The following is a 9,795-nucleotide window of genomic DNA, read 5'->3' on the forward strand; positions in this document are numbered from 1 at the left end:
ATTACACACTCTGTTTCATTGATTCCTTGCGCGCTTCCGACTCTTTGACTCCCGACATCGCCTTCACGCCTTCTCAAGGTTGGAGCTATACCCTTCTTTTCATTCCTTTTTTTAAAAAAATCCTTTGTTTTCGTTGTTGTTGTTCTTTTTTAATGTATAAAGTTTTGGGATGAGTGTTTAAAGTATATCTCTTTTGATTGCCAATTCATGGGACTGAAAAATAATTGAAAACAAAGAATGCAAATCCGCCTTCTGAAAAATAACTACATGAAAACATAAGGTATAGAAAATAAATAAAAACAAGCTTCATTGTCACGCAAATATGTAAAAATCTACAACTTCACGGGAGTAATTCACGGGTGTACTTCACATTCGCAAGTCTGCAACTTCACAGGGGGAACTTCACGTCCCCAAGTCTGTAACTTCACGGGAGACCTTCACGGGAGAACTTCACGGGGGACCTTCACGGGGGAACTTCACAGGGGGACCTTCACAGGAGAACTTCACGAGGGAACTTCACGAGAGAACTTCATGGGGGAACTTCACAGGGGCAAATTCACGAGAGAACTTCATGGGGGAACTTCACGGGGGGGAACTTCACGAGAGACCTTCACAAGAGACCTTCACGGGGGAACTTCACAGGAGACCTCCACGGGGGAACTCCATGGGAGAACTTCACGAGAGACCTTCACAGGTGTAGAAACACACTCTTCCAATATATTTTTTATGTTTATTAGGGAAATAAAAGCAAAAGCAATAGAAAACATTAAGATGATTTTATGGAGTTATCTATAAAGTTGTCGAGCCTAAGTTTAATATAAGTCAAGATTCTTGTGTGCTCCAATTTGTTTTTAACAAGCTGTGTATATAAACAAAACACACTATCTAATGCCTCTCTTGATAACAATAATTATAAAGTGACCCGCACAACACACTAGTTGAATCACCCGAACAACTTACATGCATTATTTTGTAGCAAAACTTGATCACACACCTTGTACAGTATATCACACCTTGGCAAACCAGGCATCGCCTTATGTACTCTATATGATAGCTTATGCCTTTTTAGCTCTTTGTACACATGCTATTATGGCCATTTGCTCTCCTTTCGAACCTCTCCATATATTGCATGCTGCGGGCACTTACCTCTTATGAATTGCAACCTTCCATAGCTTCCATCTACATACACTCGATTAACTTTCAAAAATGGCCAATAGTTCTAACCCTGCCACTCCTTACAAAACAATGATCACCAACCCTTTCTCCCAATGCAAAAGCTTTCCCCACACTCAAACTCTTTCATGCCCATTTACATAGACCATTGTTCAGTGATGCAAAAGCTAACTAAACACTCCACATGAGACCTTCCTTCGACCCAATTTCAAACACATATTTGCATATAGTCCTTACATTGCTACTCCTTATAAAATGACGACGATCACCAACCCTTTCTCCCAATGCAAAAGCTTTCCCACACTCAAACTCTCTCATGCACATTACATAGACCATTGTTGAGTGATGTAAAAGCTAGCTAAACACTCCACATGAGACCTCCCTTCGACCCAATTTCAAACGCATATTTGTATATGAACCCAACATTAATGTCCATGCCCATGTATTGAAAGCCATGCAAGAAACCCTTCACACACTAAACTATATGCACCCCTCCTTGGCAAGTGAAAACCCTCGCAAGCTCATTAAGTCCACCGCCAAGGATGAAAACACTATAGAAATTTTAAAGCACACATTAGTACGTGACATGATTATGGTAGCAAGATTGAAAATGTGCTCATGTCTCCTTATACTTTATTTGCATTGACTTGATTACATGTTGCTTGGTTTGACCTTATGGCCACTCCCTTTCCTAGAGGTTACACACCAACTACGGTATGCTATGGGGGTGGGGTTAGGCTTGTTTACAATGTTAGTGGCTAGTAGCTTGGTGCTTGTATGTGGGCCGAATGACTAGATTTCCCCTGGGACATATAAGGTTTGGAATCCCTTGTTGTTGAGGGGCAAGGTACTCATTGTTTGCACCGACACGGATGGGGTCAGAGGCAATTGTTGCCAACCCATAGGTCCACCAAGAGCTCAACCCATTTAGCATGAAGTTTATGGGAGAGGAGCAACCTAAGTGGTTTTCAATCTTGAGGACTTGTTACTATGTACGTTGGGTGGAGTGCTGCTTAAGTTTTGTCGACATTGTTGAGGTATAACTTTTGTGGACATCTTCTAAATTTTAATTCTTGTGCACTCATTCTTGTCATGGGATGCGTAGAAGATGAGGGGTGCCACAGGGTCGAGCTCACTGACTCTTATTGTATAAATATATGTAGATTCTAGCTACGATAGTAGACTGGGAAAGGCATTACTCCGCTTTCCCATAGCATGGTTTGCTGGGCATAAGGGAGGGCAATCGATTTTATGTAAATTTGGAAGTTGGAAATGCAAAATGCTAACTTGGCCCATTTTTTGTTTTTGTTTTTCGAGCCGGGGTCAGAAGCGAGCAAGCTCGTTCTAAGACTCGAACAAAGAAATGCTTTTGTCATTAGCTTCGTCGTCTCTAACTTGGCTCATCTACCTAAGGCGTGATGCGAACGATTTGGCGTGAGAGTGTGAAGCTCCTAAGTTAACACGGGCGTGTGAAAGGGCCCTTGAATATGGACAGTGGGCACAAGGGAGTAGTCTGCTGTCCGGCGCCCATTTGTGAAAGGAACGATGGCAATCCGTAACCCTAACACGGCAGCCGTAGTGTGTCCGGCGCCCGCTTGTGAAAGGAACGATGGCAATCCCTAACCCTAATACCGCAGCTAACCCTAATACCGCAGCCCTAGTCTGCAAGGCTTTATATGCCGTTTGGCGATGGCAGCGGGGTCGTTGCAGTGATGTGCCTGTGATGATAATGCTAAACGCAGATCGGCCCAATGGGCCGAGTGCTGATACATTTCTTTGTCACTACCGTTGAGGCACAAGCGCAACAAGCTCACAATTCAATTCCTCTTCGCTTTTGCCCTCCTCCGTCTTTTGCTTCCCTGTAATCTACTTCGAGCTTCCCCCCCCTCAGCCTTGAAATTTAAATCCTTCAATGGCTTCAGATCTTGCAGCGAAGGCCTCTTAGAAACTAGGGTTGCAGGGAAGGCCTCTTAGAAATTAGGGTTGCAAAAGAAGCCACAGAAGACCACTGTTCTGAAGAACTCTTCAAATTGCAAGGTCAGGGTAGGCCTTCTAATTTCAGCCCTGCTCTCATCAGGTAAGGGATACTACCTTCTCTAGATAGCTTAAATAACGCAGAAGAGGAGAAAGGGCCATATCTTTCTATCACAGTTCATTAGTAATACAGCAGTAGGAGTTTAGAACTTGGTCCCTTAGTTCAGATAAGGGTTTCTATCGTTTTTGTTCATTGCAACATTGATGAGTTCTTTTCTTTTTTCTTTTCAGTTGGCCTTTCGGCCCAGGATCTTCTCATAGTTACCAAATTTTACCGTACTTAGACAGTCACCCATAGGTGCTTATTTATTCACCCGTACACGATGCCCCAGAGGTTACACCAAGCCTAGGCAAACACCTTCACCACTTGAGCTATCACGTCACTGCAACATTGTCGAGTTCTTCATCAAATGCCACCACATTTGGCTCTCTTAATCTCTAGGTAAGTATATTTCTTGGTTTTTATAGCTTATTAGGTTCTTGTAATATAATTCTTGTAGAAAAATTGAATTCCTTGAAGAAAAAAAAGGTTATTTAATGAAACTATCCTATTTTGGTCTTGGAGTTTGTATAACCTAATTCACAATTTACATTCAGAAGATTTGCAATTTGGAGGCTTATTAAATCTAACACTTGAGAAGTTTTAAATTGGTTTGTTTTATTGACGTGTATTGCATGACCATTGATATCTTCCAACTAAAAGTTGATAATGGATTATGAAGAGGAATAGACATGAAGGTGAGGTAGTATCATCAAAGCAATGTTAGGCAATAGCTAAACAATGGCAAATCAGACCATGGGGAGGTTTTCATTCATTTGAATGGTAACTACATTGCCTTAAGAAAGTTTCTAATCAATAAAAAAATTGAAACATCTTTCTCATGGATTTAATTCCTTTTGAACAATTTAGACCTTAGTGAGTGTAGGTAAGGTTTAAGTGAGTTCAAAGTGCAAGGTTTTTGTCAGTTTATTTGTGGAAAGAAGATATATTTGAGGGTCTTTCTTTCAATCAAAATTCTCCAAATTAGTTATTAGGTGTATCTCTATACTTTTCTATTTACTCGTGTTCATTTAATTGTTTTTAAGAGATTCAACCTTGTTGCCTTGTAGTTTTATAATCAACGTAACACAGCCATCCTACTTAGCTAATTGCGCGATTAATAACACCTTAAGCTTTCTTCTATTTAGTTCTTTAAATAACCCTAGGTTGAAAACTCTACCTTAGGAGTAAGCTTTATTCAGCGAAGGCAAGTAGCAGCTTTATGCAATTTTGCCATGGTATCACAGCTTTGAAGATTATGCATGTTTATGGACATTTTTATGTTACCATCGTGGTTGTCCATGGCATGGTTGTTTCTCGTACCGGTATGAACTTATTTGTACCCTACGGCTTGTATGGTACGATATGGTATGGTATGAGTTTTTTCTCCCTCCTCCATCCACCTTGAGAAAAAATTTCAAATGTTAAAAAAATATAGAAATATTGCTTAACGAAGATCCCAAATGCTCGCAATACTCAGCAACTTTTCTATCCACTCAGTATTTCATATGGGGTTGTGGAGAGACCTAAAAAAATATGGCACGATAGATTGGTAGTGTACACTTGATTGGTAGGATGAGAGAATCTTGATACATCACTTGGAGATCCTTGGTATAAGTAGACTAGACAATAAAATCCTCAAGTTATGTATGAGGGAGAAGATTTAGACGTGGCCATATTAATCTAGAGAGGAGTCTCTAAATCTATCACCCTAGATGCACTATTTGTATTTGTTCAAGGATGGTTCCTTAGTCATAAACACTACACTGGGAGGCCTTTGGTATTGCATTACCCATGCAGGTTCTTTTTTGGAGACTATTAGGAGACCGAACCGGGAGAGACATCTCGAGACCCAATAGGGAGAGACATCTCGAGACACATCTCCATGTTCTAGTTCCTCAAGCACTGTATGCTCCTCCCTCCCAATCTTTCCTCAGATTCAAGCTTGAACCTCCATAGTTTGTAAGTGTTAATACAAAACTTGTATTTTATTATATGGTATTTAAAAATTTCATATCTTATCGAAAATTTCTATACGGTATTGTATTTTGGTACAGTGACAACTATGGTCCATGGTGGTGAGGGTAGTTTTTCTTTGAAAGAGGGTGTTAATGTTGAGGGTTCAGTGAGGCTCTTGGTAGTCTTCTTCTTTATAGAAGAGGGTAACCATGGAATAAAGTTTTCCATGATTGAGGTTAGTTTTTCTTTGAAAGAGAGAGTGATTATTGAGACTTTGGATGTCATTGTTGAGATTCATTTAGACTCTTGGCAGTCGTCCTTACGAAAGATGACTTGATGCTACAGATGGGGCTTTAACTTGGAAGGTAGTTGGCCTAGATGCTAGATCAATTTCATTGCGTAAGAGGATAGTGCACTTGGTGTCATCAAGCTTCAGTGTAGCGTTGCATGTTTGCTAATTGATTTGACATTGAGTAGCATCAATCCACTCTCTTTCGAAGATTGCATGACCTTGGAGTGCACCTACATTAATCACATCTCTATATTATCTTAAAGAAGAGTTTCACAAAGTTGCCACATGGCAAGCATTTGGAGGTTCGGGAAGGGGAGGAGGAGGTTTGAGAAAGTTTGGGTAGAATTTGATTTTGGAAGCCTCTAAAGTAGAATGTTATTACACTTACGTAAACTTTGTGGTCAAGAAACCACAATCTTTTCTTCTCATTTCATTAGACATGACAATGTAATAATTGGTGTGTGTAAGTACTGTTGATTGGCCTAGGTCCTAAAAATATACTGTTGAGTCTAGCTTGTGAATGTATGTGTGCTTGACACCTTTGCAAGGTGTCATTGATTGGAAATCTAAGATTTTGCTAGTTATGCCTTTGTGTCATGAGGATAATAGGGGACTTACGCACTAATAACCGTTAAGATCGCACATTCTTTAGGGGTTGGTTGCATTGGTTTTGTTACAATGTCTTCTCGTAGAGGAGCAATGTTACCTTGCTTGCGAGAAGCTCTAGGATAGCCATGCTATAGGCCGAATTGATTGTGCAATAAGCTTGTTTTGTAATTACACCCATAATGATTATTGAATGTCGGGTTTACGGTGCATCTCCACTTGTGCGTCTCCTTGAGGGAACATCGGAGTGCATATGTATAATGTTATATTTATGGGCATGTGAACAATCTCTTGGTGGTAAGTGTAAGGTTAGTGTGGATGCACTTCAGTGCACTCACTTTGAGGCTAGGTTTTAGTGCCTATATATAGAACTCTCATGTAACATTATTTATAAATACAATCAAGTTGAAGTAAGTTTCCTTGTGCCCTATCTCTCTCTCTCTTGTAAAGAGCGTGTGTACATGCAGTCAAGTGGTTCTCTCTGTCCTCTTCTCTACCATAGTTGTGCATTTTACTAATAGTACAACATGAAACTTGTAAACCATGGGATTAGCTATAGTGTGAACAATCTGAGCGAACATTGTAAACTTTGAACACTTTGCCTATGGAACTCTTACATAGGAATTTATATTATGAAGCAAAGGTTGACCTAGAGATTCCCACGTCTCTCATGACATGATGTTGTGGTGGCTAGCTTCCATACTGAGTAGGGCATGCTTTCTTTGCATGTTTCTTTCAAATGGAAAGTCTAGCTAAATCCTAATATGTTGGGTCCTTGTAGTGATGTTAAGGTTTTGTTGTGTTGCGTATACCTCCCTTACATGTGAAATAGCAAAAATAAATGAACAAGAAGAGTTTATATTGGGAAAACTAGAATTTTGTATCGAGAAAAGAAATATTTGTATGAGGATAATAAAAAGTATCTTCGGTGATAGCAAAAAGAAAAGAATAATAGTATATGTACATTAAGAGGCATGAGTGTGACCAGCCATCAAATCAGTCCATATATAGGAAAAATCAGCATCCAAATGATATAAATTTCGCATGGCAGATAAGTCCCCATGAGAGACCACTGAAACTGCAGCCACATATGGCCTCGTGAACAATGCATCTGCTACCAAATTCTTCTTTATTGCTTTATTAATACGGATGTGAGATACAATAGGGATGGAATATCCCTCTTTGCCAGCATGATCAACACTACCCTGCATATTGGGAACTGCATGCATATCAAGCTTAGAGTGCTTGTCCTCTTGCATCTTGCTTACGTTTGGGGCATTGCCGAAACATGTGCTCTTTGCTTCCACATGCAAAACATTTCCCGTCTTTCGCATATTGCTCCCTTTGCTCAGGAGTCAAGCCAAACCTGTTCTTCTTGAACTTTCTGGCATGAGGCTCATGGTCCTCTCTTTTTCTTTTCTCCTTATCCAACGGGGCAGCCCTATCTGCATGGGCTCCATGGGCCATCATGGAAGTTTCATGAAGCACGGTGGCATGTGCTCCACGAACCTGAGAATCAGATGCATGTGACTTTCCTGCATAAGGCAATGTCTCTCCATGAGACAACTCAGTAGGCAAAGCTCTTTTAGTGGCAGACGTGTCACCCCTACCATGGAATACATGTCGTGACTGCATGTGACCATCATGCCCTCCATGAGCACTAGGAGAAAATAAAAGTTTATATTGGGAAAGTAAAAAGCTTACACAACCAAAAAATAGCACGTGTGATAGCTAAAAAGTGATCAAAGTATATAAAAGAATGATAGAAAAACCTTTACATGGGGAAAGTGAGAACTTGCATTGCTTGAGCTATAAATAGTGTATAACAAGTTAATTAAACTCGCTATAATCACACCACTTGTATTGTGTGACATGGCAGGTAATTTTATTGTTGATGAGCTTAGCAGATACCATTGACTATAGAAGAGGTGTAAAGATTAACACCTAGGGAGTAGGAGTCAACAGAGAGATTGGAGCAACAATATGAGAGGATGAATTCTATGGAGTCTATCATGTAAACACTTATCTTGGATTTGTAATCTAATTAATTAGCATATTACTTGCTAATGGTTTGAAAATTTACCAAAACTTAATAATTCTGATATAGTTTTGAGGAACCAATAGAGCAACCTACTCAAGAGACATGAACAATCCAAAAAAACTAGAGAATTAAGAGGATAGGAGAAAAGAAAAATGCTATGCAAAAATCAGTAGAACTTAGAATCAATTGATGAGTGAATACATGCATGAAGTTCTCTCTAGTAATATAGTCTCGACAGAAATAAACGCATGTCTCAAACAACCTTAAGAGAAATGAAAGCATATGTCTCTAACAACCTTAAGAGAATAATATATAGTCTGGATTAGGTGTCACAACTATTTTACATTAAGATTTTTTTCATAAAGAAAAACTATTGTTCAGAGTTTTTACTTATATTTCTTTTGTTGTTGACTACTTTTTTTGGGGGTCTTCTTTGTGGATTTTCCAAAGAGATTAACCACTTTCTTTTTTGAAGATGGAGAAGTAGAGAACATTTTTTTTCCTTCTCTTTGGTATTATATCTATAGTTAGTGTATGTTCTCCTTGCTCTCCAATGCTATATAGTGGCAACTACCATTTTTTGAATTGTTGAGGATGCTTGAGTTAACCACACGTAGTGATGCGTATAAAGATCTTAAGAAAATGAAATAAAACAAAAAATAAATAATATTAACGGCATCATTCTCTTCAAATAAAATACTAAGGTGAAATATAAAACCATTCATGATTGCTCACCTTCATATCATTGGTTTCATTGTTAGAATGATAGTATATAAATTTATAAGCTGAAAGATTCAGTATCATTCTAATCTCAATAAATAATTAAGAATTAGGACTTATAGGTTTGTTGAAGTATTTTATTAATCAATACAAATCTTTTATTGATGCTATATTTTATTGACGCAATACTATATTATTGTTTCTATATATTTTTTGGATGTGCACGTTGTAAATAAAAAACAAGCAAACATTAAAGTCATGAAGAGAGACATTATGAAAGATGCCATAGTTTTCTCCACACAGACACGATGGAAGGAAGTGCACTTAAGGATTTTCCTTATTATGCAATGAAATACTTTAAAATAAATACTTATAGTTTTGCATCTCCAAGAAGACCAATAATCGAATTTATGAAGACCAATTTTGAATTCATGAAGTATAAGCTCTAATGGCACCCAAAATAAAAGATTGATTAGAAAATACTTTTCTCCATAGAAAGAGAGAGGGAGCACGTTTCATAATAAGAGAATAATAAAATCTTGATATTATCAAAGGGGACATGATTAAACCAATGTCTTAATTCATCTTCTCTGCTTTGTTTGCATCACTGAAGACCAATAATCAAATTCTGAAGTACGATGCTTTTTGTTCAATATCAATAACTATTAAGCTCTAGTGGCTCTTGAAATAGGCTCTAGTGGCTCTTGAAATAAAAGATACATAATAAATAACATTTTCATTAGGAAATACTTTTCTCCATAGAAAGAGAGAGAGAGGGAGCACCTTTCATGATAAGGGAACAATAAGATCTTGATACTGTTAAAGGGAACATGACTAAACCAATGTCTTAATTCATCTTCTCTGCTCTATTTGCATCTTTGATAAAGTTGAGAAGGTAAGATCCACTATTTAAACTTGTACTTGGATGTA

The 9,795-nt window shown here is 38.4% G+C and overlaps 1 long non-coding RNA gene across 1 annotated transcript; it reads left to right on the plus strand.

The window, feature by feature from the left end:
- The first annotated feature begins 2,769 nt into the window (after positions 1-2,769).
- On the plus strand, positions 2,770-4,088 carry LOC147631338 (uncharacterized). Its single transcript, XR_015267471.1, has 3 exons — positions 2,770-3,250; positions 3,439-3,649; positions 3,911-4,088. It is a non-coding gene; the product is annotated as an uncharacterized LOC147631338 (long non-coding RNA).
- The last annotated feature ends 5,707 nt before the right edge of the window (positions 4,089-9,795 follow it).

Source organism: Cibotium barometz, chromosome 15, assembly GCF_041138505.1.
Source record: "Cibotium barometz isolate CiBa-2024 chromosome 15, ASM4113850v1, whole genome shotgun sequence".
NCBI classification, from domain to species: Eukaryota; Viridiplantae; Streptophyta; class Polypodiopsida; order Cyatheales; family Cibotiaceae; genus Cibotium; species Cibotium barometz.